Source organism: Schistocerca gregaria, chromosome 2 (assembly GCF_023897955.1).
Source record: "Schistocerca gregaria isolate iqSchGreg1 chromosome 2, iqSchGreg1.2, whole genome shotgun sequence".
NCBI lineage: Eukaryota > Metazoa > Arthropoda > Insecta > Orthoptera > Acrididae > Schistocerca > Schistocerca gregaria.
Window position 1 is genome coordinate 712,224,848 of NC_064921.1, and position 23,451 is coordinate 712,248,298.

Sequence of the window (23,451 nt, forward strand, 5' to 3'; positions counted from 1 at the left end):
TGCTCTAGAGCACTTAAATTATTCTACATTCTGTCTTTTACATGCTTAGCTCACTTAACATAGTGTTAAACTGCCTCATTATAGTGATGTAGCTCACTGAAATTATTTTTCATTCCTCACGGTCACCTTTAGTTCTGCAAAAGACTATGATGAAATTTCGCATGGAGCTTCAACAGCCTCATCCCCCCAAAAAAAACCTACTAGAGTTAATGATACCACCACATATGTTATCTTAACAACACTCAGTTAGTGGCTGTTTAATAATCTTGGCCATGACTAATATACTGAATAGAATGACTCAAACAATTGCAAACGTTGCTTGCATTTCACGTATTTTTGGCACTGATTCAAATGGTTCAAATGGCTCTGAGCACTATGGGACTCAACTTCTGAGGTCATCAGTCCCCTAGAACTTAGAACTACTTAAACCTAACTAACCTAAGGGCAACACACACATCCATGCCAGAGGCAGGATTCGAACCTGCGACCGTAGCAGCCTCGCGGTTTTTGGCACTGAGTGTTACTGTTGTGATGCCAACAGCTGCTTACTATCACTGTGTAGAAGGTAGCTGTTGCTATTATTGTCTTCCCTTGATCACATCCCTGCTCACCAATAAAATGTGTGATCAAAAATGAAAGTAACTTTTCATTCACCTAATTTCACTTATGCACCAATCTTATACTTCAGGTCTAATTATTCTATAAACTGTATCACAGAGATCATTGCATGATTATGGATTATTTTGGCCAAGTGTGTTTCCATCAGAACAGGTGTGCACAGTGATTGTTGTATATTCCAAAACAGGAGAAGGAATTCAGCAGTCAGTTGCAAATCCAATCTGTATTTTATTGCAGATCTAGATTTCACATATTGAATAGCTGTTTTCAGTGTGTTTAAACTGTTTCATATAGAACTGTCAAGGTTGTGACAACACATGTCATCATGTGACTTAAATGTACACTCCTGGAAATGGAAAAGAGAACACATTGACACCGGTGTGTCAGACACACCATACTTGCTCCAGACACTGCGAGAGGGCTGTACAAGCAATGATCACACGCACGGCACAGCGGACACACCAGGAATTGCAGTGTTGGCTGTCGAATGGCGCTAGCTGCACAGCATTTGTCCACCGCCACCGTCAGTGTCAGCCAGTTTGCCGTGGCATACGGAGCTCCATCGCAGTCTTTTAACACTGGTAGCATGCCGCGACAGTGTGGACGTGAACCGTATGTGCAGTTGACGGACTTTGAGCGAGGGCGTATAGTGGGAATGCGGGAGGCCGGGTAGACGTACCGCCGAATTGCTCAACACGTGCAGCGTGAGGTCTCCACAGTACATCGATGTTGTCGCCAGTGGTCGGCGGAAGGTGCACGTGCCCGCCGACCTGGGACCGGACCGCAGCGACACACGGATCCACGCCAAGACCGTAGGATCCTACGCAGTGCCGTAGGGGACCGCTCCGCCACTTCCCAGCAAATTAGGGACACTGTTGCTCCTGGGGTATCGGCGAGGACCATTCGCAACCGTCTCCATGAAGCAGGGCTACGGTCCCACACACGGTTAGGCCGCCTTCCGCTCACGCCCCAACATTGTGCAGCCCGCCTCCAGTGGTGTCGCGACAGGCGTGAATGGAGGGACGAATGGAGACGTGTCATCTTCAGCGATGAGAGTCGCTTCTGCCTTGGTGCCAATGTTGGTCGTATGTGTGTTTGGCGCCGTGCAGGTGAGCGCCACAATCAGGACTGCATACGACCGAGGCACACAGGGCCAACACCCGGCATCATGGTGTGGGGAGCGATCTCCTACACTGGCCGTACACCTCTGGTGATCGTCGAGGGGACACTGAATAGTGCACGGTACATCCAAACCGTCATCGAACCCATCGTTCTACCATTCCTAGACCGGCAAGGGAACTTGCTGTTCCAACAGGACAATGCACGTCCGCATGTATCCCGTGCCACCCAACGTGCTCTAGAAGGTGTAAGTCAACTACCCTGGCCAACAAGATCTCCGGATCTGTCCCCCATTGAGCATGTTTGGGACTGGATGAAGCGTCGTCTCATGCGGTCTGCACTTCCAGCACGAACACTGGTCCAACTGAGGCGCCAGGTGGAAATGGCATGGCAAGCCGTTCCACAGGACTACATCCAGTATCTCTACGATCGTCTCCATGGGAGAATAGCAGCCTGCATTGCTGCGAAAGGTGGATATCCACTGTACTAGTGCCGACATTGTGCATGCTCTGTTGCCTGTGTCTATGTGCCTGTGGTTCCGTTAGTGTGATCATGTGATGTATCTGACCCCAGGAATGTGTCAATAAAGTTTCCTCTTCCTGGGACAATGAATTCACGGTGTTCTTATTTCAATTTCCAGGAGTGTATATATAGACAGATTATAAGTGGCTATTGAGTAACATGTGTTGTCAAAAGCTCAATGGTCTATATGACTCATTTTAAATGCACTCAAATAGCTAGCTATTCAGTCGCTGAAATATTATCTGCAATAAAATACACATTGTATTTGTGACTGATTGCTCAATTCCTTTTCCTTTTCTGAGTTATTTTAGGTTCTGGCTATTTCAAAAAGCAATGGTTATAATCAGTTAAATGAAAAATGTTTATAAATTTAAAATTATATGAAGAGAAAGTTATTTCTAGGATTGAACTCTAAATGTACCCACACTACTGGAGAAGGAGGAAGGGGTTGTTGACAGTTCAAGTCACATATAAGCTGTACCTAGATAGTTATTAAGATCACACTACAACATTAGGTTAGTGATGGGCAAGCCACTACAACCGTGCTATCATCATTGCCTAGACACACTATGGTGCCTGCCACCGCACAGCTTCAGGTCAAATGTCACACAGCCCCCAGTCAGCTATTCCACACTCATGCACACTGCCATCTAGCTGGACATTGCAAGCACAACCCACACACACAGCTGCCTCTGTGATACCTTAGCAATGCCCAACCAGTGTATATATGTCAATAGCAGCAGCATGTTACTACACTAATCCACCAGTGTATCTATGTCAATGGCAGCAGCATGTTACTACACTAATCATGCAGTGCTTCATCACCATAGAATTATCAATGGCAGGCATATTCCTATGCTGCGAAGTTTTTATAAGTGCACATGGCACCTCACACTATAGTATTCACTTGGACTTCACTACTGTTGATACCTCGATGCCACACCATTCAATTCACCCTTATCTGGATATTGATTGGGCTTGTAACTGTAATATTCAGGAGTTTCTACTTCTCAGCACTCCAGCAGACACCAGATTTATCCATGGACCCAGTGAACTGCCGTCCCAGTCGGAGCATCAGCCTTGTCAATGAAGTGTTCTAAAGGAATAAACCTTGATGATTACTCATGCCTTCTGTTGTTTTTTGGTCCACCATCCATATGTACAACAAATTAATGATAACAGAACCACATAATGATGGCAAAGTGCAGTGCTGTCATCAGTGCTACGTCTGTCATGACAGAGATACTTATCATTTCCACTGAGCCAAATATTTGTTTTGTAGAAAGATTGGGAACATCCAAGACAATTGATTGAATAAGTTACAGGGCCCTTTTGTTAACATGGCTGCCAAAGGTTCTGAGGCAATGAATGTCCATCAGGTCAGTGTCGATGATACCGCCCTCCTGAACCCATTCAGTTTCTGACAAGTCATTCCTGTTTCAAACCAGTTACATTATTTCCACTATGCATAAATTGTCACAGGGTGTCAGTCACCCCCAGCATCCGTCTGTGCTTGTACATGAGCCAAAGAAACTTTTCATTCAGTTGTATATTCAGAACCAGGATGCCCAATTCCAGCTTCCATGGGGCTTCCATTACATTGATCAGTAGCTGCATGTTTGGAAAGCTCAGCTTCCCATGGCTGTACCCTCAGCAAATACAATGGGGATCACTTCACCATTCCTGACACTTGTCTTCTACAGATGCAGTACAGATCTACATCTAAGGCAATTCCAGTCATGCTACTTCACTGTTACAACAGTCTCAGCATTTTTAGCCTCAGTACCTCCGACATCTTTGGCCTCCATATCTAGAATAGTGTGGCATCAATCAACTCCCATGTCCATCATGACAGCATCGCAACGATCTGTGGCAAATATCATCAACTTTTGAGGACTACCTGGGTATGGTGAAAAAGCTTTCTGCCCACATTATTTTAAAAGATACTGCCCAGCCACAATTCACCAAAGCACGAGAGGTCCATCCATGTCATTCAGGAGAATGTTTAAGCAAAGTTGAGACATTTTCAGAACGTGGGAGTAATCATACCCCACACCTCGTTCATAGCTCAAACCTTCTGTTATATGTTTTTCCACCATTCACCGATCAACAAATTACAGATCTTATGTAAACTGAAATGGGAGGGAGGAGAAAGGAGTGGAAAGGGAAGGAATAATATCAGCTGTATCAGGACTTTGTGGAGATGGTGGGTGATGGAGTCCCTTAGGGACCTCCGCTATTTGGTGGATGAAATGTAGGGTCCCCCTGAACAGGTCAGGTGTGCACTATATGCAGGAAGCAGCCAGAAGGGTAACGGAGTATGTGTGGAGTGCACATGTGGATTTTTTAGGTTAGATAATTCCGTCCCTAGGACCGACTAGACGCCTCCTGATATGTGACAAGGTAGCAGTAGGCAAAATGCAACAGGCAATGACAACGTTAATGTGGTAATAGCAAACTACAGGAGTGTCTATAGAAAGGTCCCAGAGCTGCTCTCATTAATAAACGGTCACAGTGATGGAAAGTTGGCTGACACCAGATGTAAACAATAATGGAATTCTAAAATCAGATTGGAATGTATATTGCAGAGACAGGCTGGACAGTGTAGGGGGAGGTGTGTTTGTAGTGATAAAAAGTGCAATAGTATCATAGGAAATTGACGAAGATCCGAAATGTGAAATAATTTGGGTGAAGGTCACAGCTAAAGCAGGCTCAAACATGGTAATTGGATGTCTGTATAGGGCCTCTGGCTCAGCAGCTGTTGTGGCAGAGCACCTGAAGGAAAATTTGGAAAATATTTCGAGTAGATTTTCTGGTCATGCTATAGTTTGTATGGAGATTTTAATTTACCAGATATAGACTTGGAGACTCAAACATTTATAACAGGTGGCAGGGACAAAGAATCCAGTGAAATTTTTTTAAGTGCGTTATCTGAAAACTACCTTGAGCAGTTAAACAGAGAACCAACTCATGGTGATAACATATTAGACCTTCTGGTGACAAAAAGACCCGAACTGTTTGAAACAGTTAATGCAGAACATAGAATCAGCAATCATGAAGGGGTTACAGCATCAGTGATTTCAGCCATAAACAGAAATATTAAAAAAGGTAGGAAGATTTCTCTGTTTAGAAAAAGTGACAAAAAGCAGATTTCAGAGTACTTGATGGCTCAACACAAAAGTTTTATCTCAAGTACAGATAGTGTTGAGGACCAGTGGAAAAAGTTCAAAACCATCATACAATATACATTAGATGAGTATGTGCCAAGCAAGATTGTAAGAGATGAAAAAGAGCCACAGTGGTACAACAACCAAGTTAGAAATCTGCTACAGAAGCAAAGGGAACTTCACAGCCTTGCAGACAAACAAAAATTACAAGAAGCGAAATGTAGTGTGAGGAGGGCAATGCGAGAGGCGCTCAACAAATTCGAAAGTGAAGTTCTGTGTACTAACTTGGCAGAAAATCCTAAGAAATTTTGGTCTTATGTCAAAGCAGTACGTGGATCAAGACAAAATGTCCAGACACTCTGTGACCAAAATGGTACTGAAACACAGGATGGCAGACTAAAGGCTAAAATACTAAATGTCTTTTTCCAAAGCTGTTTCACAGAGAAAGACTGCACTGTAGTTCCTTCTCTAGATTGTTGCACACATGAAAAAATGGTAGATACCAAAATAGATGACAGAGGGGTAGAAAAACAATTAAAATCTCTCAAAAGAGGAATGGCCACTGGACCTGATGGGATACCAGTTCGATTTTACATAGAGTACGCGAAGGAACTTGGCCCCCCTTCTTGAATAAGTGTACTGTAGGCCTCTAGAAGAACATAGCATTCCAAAAGATTGGAAAAGGGCACAGGTCATCCCCATTTTCAAGAAGGGACTTTGAACAAATGTGCAGAACTATAGACCTATATCTCTAACGTTGATCAGTCATAGTATTTTGGAACACGTATTATGTTTGAGTGTAGTGACTTTTCTGGAGACTAGAAATCTACTCATCTGCCAGACTCAGAGGGCCATAGACACGGGTTCACGGGTAGATGCCGTGTTTCTTGACTTCCTCAAGGTGTTTGGTACAGTTCCTCACAGTCGTTTAATGAACAAAGTAAAAGCGTATGGACTATCAGACCAATTGTGTGATTGGATTGAAGAGTTCCTAGATAACAGAATGCAGCATGTCATTCTCAGTGGAGAGAAGTCTTCTGAAATAAGAGTGATTTCAGGTGTGCCACAGGAGAGTGTCGTAGGACCATTGCTATTCACTATATATATAAATGACCTTGTGGATAACATCGGAAGTTCACTGAGGCTTTTTGCGGATGATGCTGTAGTATATCGAGAGGTTGTAACAATGGAAAATTGTACTGAACTGCAGGAGGATCTGCAACAAATTGGCGCATGGTGCAGCGAATGGCAATTGAATCTCAGTGTAGACAAGTGTAATGTGCTGTGAATACATTGAAAGAAAGATCCTTTATCATTTAGCTATAATATAGCAGGTCAGCAACTGGAAGCAGTTAATTCCATAAATTATCTGGGAGTAGGCATTAAGAGTGATTTAAAATGGAATGACCATATAAAATTAATCATCGGTAAAGCAGATGCCAGACTGAGATTCAATGGAAGAATCTTCAGGAAATGCAGTCCAAAAACAAAGGAATTATAGTACAGTACACTTGTTCGCCCACTGCTTGAATACTGCTCAGCAGTGTGGGATCCGTACCATATAGGGTTGATAGAAGAGATAGATGAGATCCAACGGAGAGCAGTGCGCTTTGTTATAGGATCATTTAGTAATTGCAAAAGCATTACAGAGATGACAGGTAAACTCCAGTGGAAGACTCTGCAAGAGAGATGCTCAGTAGCTCGGAACGGGCTTTTGTTGAAGTTTCAAGAACATACCTTCACCAAGAAGTCAAGCAGTATATTGCTCCCTCCTATGTATATCTCACAAAGAAACCATGAGTATAAAATCAGAGAGATTAGAGCCCGCACAGAGGCATACCAACAATCTTTCTTTCCACAAACAATACGTGACTGGAATAGAAGGGAGAACCGATAGAGGTACTCAAGATACACTCCGCCACACACTGTCAGGTGGATTGCGGAGTATGGATGTAGATGTAGATGTAGAATCAGTGGAAACAAGTGGAAATGCATGCTGGACTGGGACCCAAATCCAGAATCTCCTGCTCACTAGCAGTTACACTAACCACTGCACCACCTGGACACAGTGTTTATTGCAAATGCGTGGACTATCTTGGTATGCTCACTGGTCCACTCACAGTTCTGCAGCCATCTGCAGTCCCCATCCACATCCTCTACGCTCACTAATTTTAGATTCCTGCAGGAGGCCAAACATAAATGTTTATCTGCACTGAAGGTTGTTGATTCATTGCCCATTTCACCTTGATGGGCCAAGACAGTCAGCACATTTGCAATAAACACTGAGTCTGAGTGGTGTAGGGATCAATGTAACTGCCTAGTAATCAGGAGATCCCAGGTTTGAGTCAAGGTCTAGCACACTTTTTCACTCATCACTGCTGATTTCACAAAAAAGCTCTGATGCAGATAATATCATTAGTACCTTCCTATTGTTTTCCTATGTCGTCGCCCCTCCCCCCCCCTCCCCCCCTGGTCCCTTCAATTTAGATAATATGTATCACAGCTGCAGATGTGTCTGTTCCCTCAGACATTTCCAAAAGAACAGACACCAAGCATTCATATAAATTATAGATCACTGTAGCTGAGAAGAAACTGTTGTGTTAATATAATTGAATCTTTGAAAGCAAAAAACATATGTAAGTCGTGAGAGTGACTAATTCATGAAAAATTACAATATTTGAACAGCATGAAAAATAGTAGAAACTTGAAAAATAGTAAAAATTCTCAAAATCACACTAAAAAATATCAACATTTTGAGAACCCATGAAAAATTTTCAGAGTTTGAACTGTGGATCAAAACTAACAAATTTACGCACAAATGTAAATCTCTTTGTTCAACTTGAAACACAATCACACTGACAAAGATGCTGATCATTCCTAGAACCAACTTTGATATACATTTTCAGCCTCTGGCTGGCTGTATACAGTTAGAAGCTCAATTTTTCCTAATGACTGGTTGTGAAGCTCAAACTATAAACCAGTATAAATTAGACTATATGTGTAAATGAATATCTTTGAGCTTATTAAAATGAGCTGCTGCAGAAGGTTGTACAGTAAATAGTTTGCTCATAATTAACAAAAAACTCATCATTGTTATTGCACTCTTTCATTAAATAATTAACAGTGTCTAAAATTCATAAATTACAACCAGTGTGCACACCACTCTTTCTACTGGTGCAGTCTGTTTTGTATGATACATTCAATACAATCTGAATTGTGACTGATTTTGATGGTGAACACAGTAATCAGTTGGAGTTAACTTAATAAATAACAAAAAATGTATTTTATAAATACTGTGAGTGGTGGAAACAAAAGCCTATTTGCACATGTTGAATCTCTAAGATGTGTAACTGTCTCATATTTCAAATTAACTCAGTTGTAGAATGAATTTTCATATAATCATTTCACTATGAATTATTTAATTGTTAACAAAGCTCTGTGTGTCTTCAGGCATGTCTTACCTTAAGCTGACAGTTTGATGATCACAGTACTTGTTATTAAAATATGCATCTGTTGTATTTGTGTATCATATCTTTATTCAGTTTATTACATCTTTAGTAATTTATAAGTGACATTTATGAATGTGGTGCTGAGTTTATCACTGTATCATGCTCTTTAATACCAGCATTGTTACTTTACTGACATCCACAGTATGTGTATATATTACAAATACAATAGCCCAGTTGCCATCTTCCTTGGCAGGAGCTCCCCAAGTGCATGAGGCCCAACTTCTGGAGCTAAGCTAGTTTGACAGACCCACGTGCGCTGGTAGTCTCACACTCACTGTCTGACAGATAACAGACTACTCCCTTGTTAGACATGAGCAGTCCAGTCCATATATAATACACATTCTACATGTCCCCAGTCAGTCCACTACAGTGGCCACCCAGGTTAATGCCCACACTGACGTTGACTCCGCAACCATTGTCAAGTGGGAGGTCGATCCCAGGTGTATCAGGCAATGAAAGACTTTTTGAGTGGAGGAGGATCAAAAGGCACCCCCTCCCCAAAATTTTTCTGTCAGAAGGGTTTCAGGTATTATCTGTGGTTGATAAATGTCCTGAGCCAGAAGCAACCACTTGCTCTGTTTTAGAGGAAGACCCTCAGCCTGCAGTATCTGGACATTCACAGAGGGTGGAATTACTGGTTGTTGGGAGCATCAATGATAGGTGCTTAATGTTGCCCCTTAGGGATATGATTACAAAGGAGGGGAAGAACTCCATTGTGCAGTCTGTGTACATATCAGATGGAAGCAGTCATCTCAAACGCGGAATGGATCCTTCTCAATGTCATGAAGAACAAAGGGTGCACACAACTGCAGGGGGTGACTCATGTCACCACTACTTATGTGCGTCACTTTCGATCAGAGTAGGTTCTCTCTGGTTTTGTTCAGCTAGCTAACATTGCAAGATGAAGGCAGGGCTCACCATCTGTACCATCATTGACAGGACAGATTGTGAACATTTGGTACAGAGCTGGGTGCAGGGTCTTAATTAGATTCTCAGAAGTTTCTGCAACTGTTTATGCTGCAGGTTCCTTGACTTGTGCAATAGAGTGATGGGGTATCAGGTTCAATTAAGAATGCATGGGTCCATTACACACAGGAAGTGGCTACATGGGTAGCAAAGGCTGTGTCGAGTGGGCTGGGCAGTTTTTTTTTTATATTAGGTGGTTTTGGGAAAGAACAAAAAGGACTTCAATGTCAAAGTGTACTGTTCAATCACAGGGCAAGGGTGGATCTAGGAACCATAGGTATTACAGTAGCAAATTATCGTTGCAGAGTTGGGAAGGAACCAAGGATACAAGTGCTAACAAGAGGCACTGAAGCTGAAATTGTTATAGGTACAGAAAACTTGCTAAATCCAGAGATAAGTTAACCATGTTCAGATAGGATATTTTAGATAAAACTGGTGATGTGTTTGTTACTGTTAGAAATAATTTACCTTAGAGCAACACTGAAGTAAATAGTCCCTGAGAGTTAGTAGGGATGGAGGCTATACTTCTCAACTGGGGTAAATTAAGAATTAGTCCAATATTATGAAAAGGGAAGTTGCTAGCTGTCTCTGGAAACTGAGCCACACTGCAAGCTGCAGCACCAGTGCCTGATGGGAATGGTGACTGGGTGTGAGTTCAAATGTGAGTGAATTCTTAAGGGACCAAACTGCTTAGGTCATCAGTCCCTAGACTTACACACTACTTAAACTAACTTATGCTGAGAACAACACACACACCCATGCCCAAGGGAGGACTCGAACCTCCAACGGGAGGGACCACACAGTACGTGACATAATGCTTCAAACCACGCGGCCACTCTGTGCGGTGGTGGGAGTAAGGAGGAGGCTGGAGCAGGGAGGGGCAGGGATAGTGTTGTAGGGGTGGGGGATAGTGAAATACTGCTGGGGAGAATTAAGAATTAGTTCCTGTTACTGAGTGCTCAACTCATGTCGTACAGTTGCAATTAGGTTCAAGGAAACCTTGAATATCATCTGAAATAGGTACCCACTCATATAGTTATAGTTGGCAGTGACATCAATCTACCCTTGATATGTTGATGGAAATACACGTTCACAACCTGTGATAGGTATAAAGTGTAATCAGAACTAAATGCTTCCTCTGAAAATTAATTTGAGAAATTAGTTTAGGGGTTCACTCAGAGTTATGGTTGTGAAAATGTACTTAACCTATTAACAACAAATGCACTACTGGCCATTAAAATTGCTACAGCAAGAAGAAATGCAGATGATAAATGGGTATTCATTGTACAAATATATTATACTAGCACTGACATGTGATTACATTTTCACGCAATTTGGGTGCACAGATCCTGAGAAATCAGTACCCAGACAACCACTTCTGTCCGTAATAAGGGCTTTGATATGCCTGGGCATTGAGTCAAACAGAGCTAGGATGGTGTGTACATGTACAGCTGCTCATACAGCTTCAACACGATACCGCAGTTCATCAAGAGTAGTGAGGGGCGTATTGTGATGAGCCAGTTGCTTGGCCAACGTGGACTAGACATTTTCAATTGGTGAGAGATCTGGAGAACATGCTGGCCAGGGCAGCAATCAAACATTTTCTGTATCCAGAAAGGACCGTACAGGACCTGCAACATGCGGTTGTGCATTACCCTGCTAAAATGTAGGGTTTTGCAGGGATCGAATGAAGGGTAGAGCCATGGGTCATAACACATCTGAAATGTAACGTCCACTGTTCAAAGAGCTGTCAATGCAAACAAGAGGTGACCGAGATATGTAACCAATGGCACCCCATACCATCACGCCGGGTGATACGTCAGTATGGCGATGACGAATGCATGCTTCCAATGTGCGTTCACCGCGATATCACCAAACATGGATGTGACCATCATGATGCTGTAATCAGAATCTGGATTCATCCGAAAAAATGATGTTTTGCCATTAGTGCACACAGGTTCATCATTGAGTAGACCATCGCAGGCGCTCCTGTCTGTGATGCAGTGTCATGGGTAACCAAAGCCATGGTCTCTGAGCTTCAAACATTGTTGAACTGTTTGTGCAGATGGTTGTTGTCTTGCAAATGTCCCCATCTGTTGATTCAGGGATTAAGACGTGGCTGCACGATCCGTTACAGCCATGCGGATAAGATGCCTGTCATCTTGCCTGCTAGTGACATGAGGCTGATGGGATCCAGCATGGCATTCTGTATTTCCATATTCTGTTAACGGTCATTGGATCACAAGCAACACAAGCAGCAATGTCGCGTCACGATAAACCGCAATAGCAGTAGGCTACAATCTGAGCTTCATCAAAGTCGGAAACATGATGGTACGCATTTCTCCTCCTTACACGAGGCATCACAACAACATTTCACCAGGCAACGCTGGTCAACTTCTGTTTGTGTATGAGAAATCAGTTGGAAACTTTACTCATGTCCACACATTGTAGGTGTCGCCACCAGCGCCAACCTTGTGTGAATGCTCTGAAATACTAATCATTTGCATATCACAGCTTCTTCTTCCTGTCAGTTAAATTTCACATCTGTAGCACGTCATCTTCATGGTGTAGCAATTTTAATGGCCAGTAGTGTGTGTATTCCTGAGCAGGTAGGGAGCATCATGACCAATACAGGGTTAAGTGACCACAAGGTTGTCATAGCAAGACTGAATACCATAACATCAAAACCTATCAAAAAGAAGTGCAAAGTATATCTTTTTAAAAAGCAGATAAAAATTTGGTTGACACCTATGTGAAAGACAATCTACATTCCTTCTGCACTAACTCCACAGGCATAGGCCAGATGTGGCTTGGATTCAGACAAATAATATCAACAGCAATTGAGAGATTTATACCAAATAAATTAATAAAATGTGTAACCGATCACCCAAGGTACACAAAAAAATGTCAGAACACTGTTGCACATTTGACAAAAAAGTATACCAAATTTAAATGATTGTAAAATTCCATGGTTGGTGAAATTCTACAGAAGATCAAAATTTAGCATGGATTTCAAATTGAGATGCATTTAATATTATCACAATGAAAACCTTGCCTCAAAGAGGTTCAGGACATAAGTAAAGTACTCCAGAGGCAAGACACAATCAGTACTTTCACTGCACGACAGTTATGGTAATATTACCAACGACAATCCCACTAAAGCAGAGTCACTAAATGTGGTTATCCAAAATGCCTTCACTAAAGAAGACACAGCACATATTCCAGAATTTGAATAAAGAACTACAGTAAACATGAGTAGGTTAAAAGTAGATTCCACATTGTGTAGCAACTCAAATCACTTAATAAAGGTAAGTCTTCCAGTCCAGAAACAGAATCAGAATTTTTATTATCCAATAATATACAATGTCAAATCACAGACCCGATGTACTGGGGACTCATCAACATTACATTTACATTACAATTGCAATTTGTATATACAGTATTACAAAAACAGTATACCAACACACCAGTTTACATGTATTACAAAGTAATATATAACAACAGCATTTACATAGTGAACATATTTTTTACAATCATTTACTTGACACAAAAGTGCTAAGCTTAATTTACAGACAATGTTTCCTTGCTCAGACTTCCACTTCATCATTCATAAATTCTTCTATGTAGTAATAACATTTCTCCACTAATAACTTGTTCAGCTTTGGTTTCAGTTGCCCTAGCTCCATGCTGTTTATTTGTTTCTTTTTTAGCATGTTGTAGATTTTCATGCCCATATATTCTATGGTTCATGCATATAACTTTAACCTGTGAGTGGGAAGCTTGAAGTCTGTCTTATTCCTACTGCTGTATTGATGTTTAAGATTGTTGTCTGCGAATCACATAGGGTTACTGTATATAAAAATAACCAGGTCACAAATGTACAAACAAGGCGCAGTTAATATTTTTAGATTTCTTAATAGTGGGCTACAAGATTCTTTTGGTCTTGTGTTACACATATTTATAACAATTGATTTTTGTAATTTTAATATTCTAATGAGTTTGCTTGTTTTACTCCCCCCCCCCCTCCCCCCCCCCCAAAAAAATGCCATACCTTATAACAGCTTCAAAATAGCTGTGATTAACTACTTTTCTTATCTGTTTGCTAGTTGAATATGAGAAAATGTTCATAGCAAAGGTCAGGCTGTTTAACTTATGTGATAAGTATTTTATATGTGGAGGCCATGATAACTTTTGGTCCAAATGTATTCCTAAAAATCTGATTCTTTCAATTCCTTGTTTCTGCAGGTGATACGAATTTCATTTATCTCGGAGTTTTAGTTTTAAACCGTAGTAAATATGTTTTTCCAATAATCAATTTTAACACATTTAGTTAGAACCAGGTTTCTAAACTGTCTAGTAGATTTCTGACAGTTGAGGGAATTTGTTCTGAATGATTGCTTATAAGGGTAGACGTATCATCTGAGTGTGAATTTGTTTTTAGTGGCAAGTCATTTATGTAAAGTAACAATAAAATTGGACCCAGAATTGAGCCTTGTGGAATGCCTTGTGAAATGATCATCAATTCAGAGAAGAAATTTCCCATGTTGATGATATAACTACTGTTTGTTTTCTCTTTGTGAGGTATGACAAAAATGATCCACTCTAAAACACGAGCTCCAACTCCGTATTTTTCCATTTTATACGAGAGCAATTGATGGTTTACACAATCAAATGCTTTTGTGAGGTCACAGGACAATCCTGCAACTTTGCTAGACTTGTCTAAGGCAGAAAATGTTTTTTTCACAGACTTATTTATAGCATCTATTGTGTTTTTGTCTTTCAGAAAGCCTTATTGATTATCTGACAGTATGTTTGATTTTTCTATAAATTTTTTGATTTGCATTACTACCATTTCTTCAAATATTTTTGAGAAAATTGGTAGAACAGAAATTGGGTGGTAGTTTCCCATATCTTCGCTTGAGCCCTTTTTTGAACAAATGTTTTACCTCTACATGCTTCAGTGTATCTGGAAAGTGGCCTTCTTTGAGTGATTTATTGATTATTGAGCAAAGGGGGTCAGCTATTATCCTGGCAGCTGATTTAACTACTTTAGTGGGTATGCCATCCCACCCTGTGGAATTTTTGTTTTTGAGCTGTAATATAGTGTTCTCTACATCTTTGTCTGAATTTTTATTTTAATTTTGTAAAGCATTCTTCCATCTTATGACGTAGTTGTTCTTTTTCGGTATAACCATCTACATCTGCAGTTGATTTTGATGCATTTATAAAAAAAATAAAAATAAAAATAAAAAAATTGTTAAAAGATTCTGAAATCAGGGCAGGATTTGTTATAGATTTATTTCCCACCTTAATTTAATGTTAGTTCTAACCCCCACTTCTGATTTTACGGCAGACCAGACTGCCTTTGATTTGTTGTCATGAGCCAAGATGTATTTATTACCATTTCTTTTGCAGCTTTCACTGCCCTTTTAAATAAGCCTTTATACTGTTTGACATAATTTATGAAAATAGGGTGTTTGTTGTATTTCAACTTCTTGTGCAATTATTTTTTCTTCAAACTGGATATTTTTATTCCAGTCGTGATCCAGTTTAGCTTATTTGACATCTTTGTGTTGAATAGTCTAAGTGGAAATATTTCATTAAATACATATAAGAAACTTTCTAGAAACTTGTTAAATTGTATGGAGATTGGAGTATCAGCTTCAACTTGCCACTTCATCTCTTCTAAATTAGAGTAGAAGTGTTTTAAATTTTCAGCAGTAAATTGTCTTTTGCTATAAGTATTTTTAGTGCTTGGTTCATTTGAATTTGCTATTTCAATGAACAGTCAGAGTGATCCAGATTATGTACCAGTTAGGTTACTTTCAGAGTATGCTGATGTAATAGCTCCACACTTAGCAATCATATACAACCATTCGCTTGACAAAAGATCCATTCCTAAAGACTAAATGTTGCACAGGTCATTTCAATATTAAAGAAAGAAAATAGGAATTATCTGCTGAGTTACAGATCCATTTCACTGACATTTTGATCTGCAATAGGATATTGTAACATATGCTGTGTGTTGAACATTATGAATTACCTCTAAGGAAACAATCTAGTGACACATAGTCAACACTGGTTCAGAAAATCTCATTCCTGTGAATTGCAACTAGCTCTTTATTCTCATACAGTAATGAGTGCTATCAACATGGGATCTCAAGTTGATTCAATATTTCTAAATTTCCAGAACGTTTTTGATATTATTCCTCACAAGCAACTTTAGTCTGCATGCCTCAGTAACTGTGTGTCACAGGCGTGCAACTGGATCCATGATTGTCTGTCAAGAAGGTCACATTTCATAGTAACTGATGGAGGGTCATTGAGAAACACAGAAGTTATCTGGTGTTCCCCAAGGACCTATCACAGGGTCTCTGCTTTTCCTAATCCACATACATGATTTAGGAGACAATATGAACAGCCATATTAGATTGTTTGCACATGATAGTGTCTTCTGCTACTTACTAAAGTCATCAGAAGATCAAACCCAAACTCTGAATAGTGAGAAGTATGAGGTCATCCACGTGAGTACTGGAAGGAATCTATTATATATCTGTTACATGACAAATCACACAAATCTAAAGGTTGTCAGTTCAGCTAAATAACTGGGGATATCAATAATGAGCAAATTAAGAGATGGTGTCATTTTCAACTTTTGCACATTAATTTTATTTGTTCACAACTATTTTCTGCTTTCTGGGATATTCTAAAGTGATTTTGTTGTCTATACAAAATAGAATATGTTATATTATTTCTACAGACAGAGATATAATGATGTGGTTGTAAAAATATTTTAAATACATTTATCTACGTAGAACACTGTGCCTTACATATTGAAATGTTAGCGTCTTGAAAGTTGTTTTCTCTATCCATTTTGGTTTACAAATGCTGTCTCATTGGTTTGGCAGCTTCACAATTACACACGTGGTATATACATGGAATAAATGGAATAATAATTTCAAGTGATACGACTGTATATTTGTGTGTGCAGTTGAGGAAAGTTAAAAAGGGAAAAAATAAAATGGTATATAACAGGAAACAAAATAAAAATAAATATTGTAATATATTATGAGGTGATATTAAATTTTAAGTTTCATTTTATTGCATAGATGATTTCCAACTGACTGTTAGCAGAATATGACTGAGGTTATCAAGGAATTTTTTGTTCAGGAGATTTGCTTGTTCATTAAGAAGTGTATCACCTTGACTTTTTAAATACTTGGAAGTTTCCATTTCATATAAGATATTCTTTTGCTTCCATTCCTTAGCGTAATGAAACATTTGGATCTTTTAATTAATGTTTTTGGATGCATGTTTGTTGTTTAGGAGATAAAGTGCAAAGACATACTGTTATTAGATTTTGTGAACTCCTTAAAATGTATCCAAAAATTTCTATGAGTTTGCCTGATACATACTTTGTCACAGTTGTCACATTTAGTTTTGTAGATCCCTGACTTATTAAATGGGTTTGTTGTGGTTTTTGAACTTTCCTCGATGACACACATAAATATATAGGCAGAGTATTTGCAATCATTATTCTACACTTCTGGAAATTGAAATAAAAACACCGTGAATTCATTGTCCCAGGAAGGTGAAACTTTATTGACACATTCCTGGGGTCAGATACATCACATGATCACACTGACAGAACCACAGGCACATAGACACAGGCAACAGAGCATGCACAATGTCGGCACTAGTACAGTGGATATCCACCTTTCGCAGCAATGCAGGCTGCTATTCTCCCATGGAGACGATCGTAGAGATGCTGGATGTAGTCCTGTGGAATGGCTTGCCATGCCATTTCCACCTGGCGCCTCAGTTGGACCAGCGTTCGTGCTGGACGTGCAGACCGCGTGAGACAACGCTTCATCCAGTCCCAAACATGCTCAATGGGGGACAGATCCGGAGATCTTGCTGGCCAGGGTAGTTGACTTACACCTTCTAGAGCACGTTGGGTGGCACGGGATACATGCGGATGTGCATTGTCCTGTTGGAACAGCAAGTTCCCTTGCCGGTATAAGAATGGTAGAACGACGGATTCGATGACGGTTTGGATGTACCGTGCACTATTCAGTGTCCCCTCGACGATCACCAGAGGTGTACGGCCAGTGTAGGAGATCGCTCCCCACACCATGATGCCAGGTGTTGGCCCTGTGTGCCTCGGTCATATGCAGTCCTGATTGTGGCGCTCACCTGCACAGCGCCAAACACGCATACGACCATCATTGGCACCAAGGCAGAAGCGACTCTCATTGCTGAAGACGACATGTCTCCATTCATCCCTCCATTCATGCCTGTCGCGACACCACTGGAGGCAGGCTGCACAATGTTGGGGCGTGAGCGGAAGACGGCCTAAGGGTGTGCGGGACCGTAGCCCAGCTTCATCGAGACGGTTGCGAATGCTCCTCGCCGATACCCCAGGAGCAACAGTGTCCCTAATTTGCTGGGAAGTGGCGGTGCGGTCCCCTACGGCACTGCATAGGATCCTACGGTCTTGGCGTGCATCCGTGCGTCGCTGCGATCCGGTCCCAGGTCGACGAGCACGTGCACCTTCCGCCGACCACTGGCGACAACATCGATGTACTGTGGAGACCTCACGCTGCACGTGTTGAGCAATTCGGTGGTACGTCCACCCGCCCTCCCGTATGCCCACTATACGCCCTCGCTCAAAGTCTGTCAACTGCACATACGGTTCACGTCCACGCTGTCGCGGCATGCTACCAGTGTTAAAGACTGCGATGGAGCTCCGTATGCCACGGCAAACTGGCTGACACTGACGGCGGCGGTGCACAAATGCTGCACAGCTAGCGCCATTCGACGGCCAACACCGCGGTTCCTGGTGTGTCCGCTGTGCCGTGCGTGTGATCATTGCTTGTACAGCCCTCTCGCAGTGTCCGGAGCAAGTATGGTGGGTCTGACACCCTGGTGTCAATGTGTTCTTTTTTCCATTTCCAGGAGTGTATTTATCCCATGTTTAGCTTTACTCTTTGGTCCATATAATACCTTTGTAAATTTCAAGCTGTATAAACCAACAAGACAGCATTTGTAAATCAAAATGAACAGAACACACAAATTTCAAGATGCTCACATTTTTGTATGTAAAGCATAGTTTTCTATTGCAGGTAAATGTATTTAAAATATGTTTACATCAACATCACTGTTTCCATCATTGAGGTACTATAATATGAGGAGTTTGTTTGGGTTGGTTGCACTGATAACTAAACCCCTTTAGCAGTAATTCATTTATTAACCTTAACACATACAAGGATCACAAAGATCTGAACATGGCAGAACAGCCAAAGATAATGCTTAGAGTCCAAAGTTGAATGCATATTGATGTGGTGTGGATTTCATCAGCGCCACAAATATATTATATTTTGTACAGAACAACAAAATCATCTGAGAATAGTCTAAAGGGTTGCTACGAGGTGGGAACAAATAAAATTAATACAGCAAAAGTGGAAAATGACACAGTCTTTTAATAAATTCATCACTGTGGCACTCACTGACAAAAATGTATGATATGCTACTATACAAAGGAAAGGGTAATATCCAATGTTATCAACAGATAAAAATTAAGCTGCTGATGACTATTAAAAGAATCTGATGTAATAAACAGTGCCTGAAGCAAAAAGTTTGCGAATATGATTATTAAATTTATAACATAAGTTTCTAAGATTGTGAATCACTGCAGTGAAATTATGCAGATCAAATATGAAATTCATGCTAAATTTAAACACAAGATGTGGCTCAACTGTCGGTTATAACTACCACATTAAATTTAACGCATAAATCAAGAAAGCCCTTAAAAATTCCAATTATCTCTTCACAGGTAAAGAAGGAAATGAATGTGTAGTTACAAATTCAGAACCCAAACATTATGAGCAGAACCAAAAATCCATAAAGAGGACACACTTATCTCTCCTATTGTCAGTAGTATTGACAGTGTCTCCTGTTTTTTATGCAGAAAACTTATTTACTCAACAAGTTCTACATAAATGAAAGATAATACACAATAAAACAACAATGAAGGAAAAGACTGGTAGATGCATCGGCAGAGGCCTTCAAATAAGCAGGGTAGGAGATGAGAATTGGAAGGAGATGACAGGGCAGAAGGGGTGGGAACTGTTGGGTGGAGGGTGTGGGGACAGTATGTTACTGTAGGTTGAAGCTGGGATAATTATGGGAGCGGAGAATGTCACTTTTTTGAACCTAATGGTATTACATTTTGAGGACTGAGGATGTGTTTCATTTTTATTTTCTATCTCCAACAAAGAGGGTAGGGAAGGCTCTAGAGGCATGGTGAAGCCACGGGAGTAAACCCTGAAAAGAAATCCTGCCAGCTGAGGGCAGAACAGCGGCAGCCCCACTACTGGGCTAAGCTTGCGCAGCACCTGTAATGCGGCCAGGGAACATTTTACTCCCACAAGAAATCTCATAAATGTGCCTCTGAATAGGATGCAACCCCATTAGTTGAAAATGGCTAGGTGCTCTGGTTTACGATTTCTCACAGGGAATATTAAAAGTCTGTATAGACCTGGAGCTGTTAAGAGAGTAGTTTTTGAACTAGGAGAGTATAAAATGGATGTTACTTTATTACAAGAAACAAGATGGCTAAGGGAAAGGATATTGTATCAGAGGAAATCAGTAATCTTTTATGGACGTTGGGAAGAAAATGATAAGCATGAACATGGAACTGGATTTGTGGTGAGTGACTGGGTCATAGGGCTAGTGAAGGCCTTCAGTGCAGTCAACAACAGGATATTGTGTCTAACTATTAGACATAGGTATGGTGATCTCACCCTTGTTAATGCATATGCACCAACAAACGTAAGTGATGAAGAGGAGAAGAGTGAATTCTATGAAGAACTGGAAAGAACAGTGGAGAACATTAACAACAGAAATCTTAAGATTATTCTGTGAGACTTAAATTTCAAAGTGGGACAAGAAGAGATGTATAGACCAATAGTTAGAAAACAGAGTTTACACACAAAGACAAATGAAAATGACTTGCAGTTAATCAATTTTGCATTAAGTCAGAATCTTGTGGTGAGCTCAACATACTTTCCCCACAAACAGATCCACAAAGGACCTGGATTTCGCCAGATGGTAGCACTGTCAATCAGATAGATCATCTTTTGATAGATGAGAGGTACAAGAAGTGAGTAATGGATGTGAGATCCTACAGAAGAGCAGATGCAGAGACAGATCATTTCCTAGTCATAGCCAAATAACGCTTAGAGTTGTGCTACAAAATGAAAAAGAACAACATGGCCACGAGAAAGTTAGACATTGAGAAGGTTAAGGATCCCGAAATATGCGAGCACTACAACATTGCATGGGAAGAAATAAGGATTTGAATTGTGAAATTATTATTTTTTTTCCATCTCATGATGTACATTTTCAATCCATCTGGTTTGTGTACAGGAGACATGTCAAAAATTTATAAAACAATTACAATGATTTTTACATGAATAAGTAATAGCACAATAATAAATAATGACACTATAAGGACAACACATTGTACCCAGCTCATATTTTCAGTTTGTCCTGCATGAATTCATCCACTAAGTAATAACACTTCCGCATCAGTACCTCATATAGCTTTCTTTTAAGTGAACCTAAATCCATCTGCAACTTGCTCCCTTTTAATTTATTACAAATTTTCATTCCCTGGGCATACAGTCTGAGGTGGTGGGTGGGGAGTATAAAATTTTCTTTGTTTCTGGTATCATGTGAATGGACAAAATGATTTCCCTCAAATAATTCATGTCTGGTGGGCAAAACTATAATAATCTCATATATGTATAAGGATGGCAGAGTTAATATTTTAAGTTTTCTAAGTAATGATCGACATGGTTCTTTGTGATTTGCAGTGCACATATTTTGTATGATTTTTCTGTATTTTTAGTATTTTTTTCTGTATTTTTAGTATCTGCACTATGTTTGTCAAGTTACCTCAAAAACAATACCATACTTAATAAAGGATTCAAAGTAGCTTGTATATGCTACTTTTCATGTGTCCGTGTCAGTTGCAGTTGACAATATTTGCATTGCATATGGAAAGCTGCTCGGTTTGTTTGCTAGGTATTCAATGTGTGCCTGCCAGCTCAAATTTTTATCTACATTTAAACGTAAGAATCTGACTGAGTCAGCTTCTTCTATACCTTGGTTGTTATGTACACTCTTAATCTGCTCAAATTTTGACTGGTTCTGAACTGCATCATGTGAGTCTTAGATTTGTTTAAATTCAATCCATTTAGCTGAAAGCAAGTTTCTAGGGTACTGAGGGTGCTGATCACAGATTTGGGAATTTTATCCAAGTCCTGATCTTCAACTAAGACAAAAGTATCATCTGTGAACAGAACTGATGGGGAGCTGATACTTAATGGTAAGTCTTTAACATAAAAGAGAAATAGGACTGGGCCTAATATGGAGCATTTTGGAACACCATGAGATATTTTTTTCCAGTCAGAAAAATAATCTGTGCCATTTGAAGAAATGCTAACTCTTTGTTTTCTGTTGGATAAGTAGGACTTAAGCCATTTAGGGCACTGTTACTGAAGTAGCTGAAGAAATTTTAGGAGGGAAAAAGTTAACAACTAAGAAGAAATGGTTCAATGAGACATGTGAACAAGCTGTGAAGACCAGGGGGAGAGCAAAGGCAGTGCACATGCTGGACAGACAATGTGCAGAACAACTGGAAGCACTCAAGACCGTAAGAAGAGAAACAAATAGGATTTTGATAACAGAAAAAAGAAAGTTCATGAACAATATGATTGATGAAATTGAAAAGGCAAATAAAAAAAATCAGACTGCAGGAAAATGTTTCAGATGTTGAAACATGTGAGGAATTGTCACAGAAATGAAGCTTTAGTTATTAATGATAAGGATAGAATATGCTAACAGACAAGAAAAAAAAATTGAATAGGTGGAGAGAATATTTTGAAGAGTTATTAATGCTGAAGATCCAGAGAGTGTCTTTCCACATGAGAATAATATAGAGGGTGAAGGAGAAGCCTCAAACATTCAGGTGACTCAACAAGGTGTAAAAAGAACAGTAATAGGAATTGTAACAACTACAGAAGCCTTTCTCTCCTAAATGTACCTTATAAAGTTCTATCTTTAATAATACTTTAAAAACTTAATCCATTTGCAAAAGATATTGTAGGAGAGTACCAGGCTGGCTTCCAGGAAGGACAATCGACCAGCGATCTAATTTTCACCATGAGGCAAATCTGAGAAAAGTGCTGGGAATTCAGCCTTCACTTTCCAGTGACATTCATGGACTTCTCAAAGGCTTATGACAGTATCCACAGATTAAGTATGTACAACATCCTGAGAGAGCTTGGTATACCAATGTTGTTAATAAATACAATCAAGGTGTGCACAGTGCAGACAAAAGCCACAGTCAAACATCAAGGGGAGCTGTCTAAGGAATTCCATATGAGAACAGGTGTGAGACAAGGTGATTTTATCTCACCACTGTTATTTAATCTGGTCCTAGAGAAAGTAATCCAAGAAATGAAAAGGGAAAACAAAGGGGT

The 23,451-nt window shown here is 40.2% G+C and overlaps 1 protein-coding gene across 1 annotated transcript in view; it reads left to right on the top strand.

Annotated features, from left to right (window-relative positions):
• The window catches only part of LOC126334830 (stabilizer of axonemal microtubules 1), a 180,725-nt gene that overhangs the window by 34,643 nt on the left and 122,631 nt on the right, over positions 1 to 23,451 (top strand). The window lies entirely within an intron of this gene.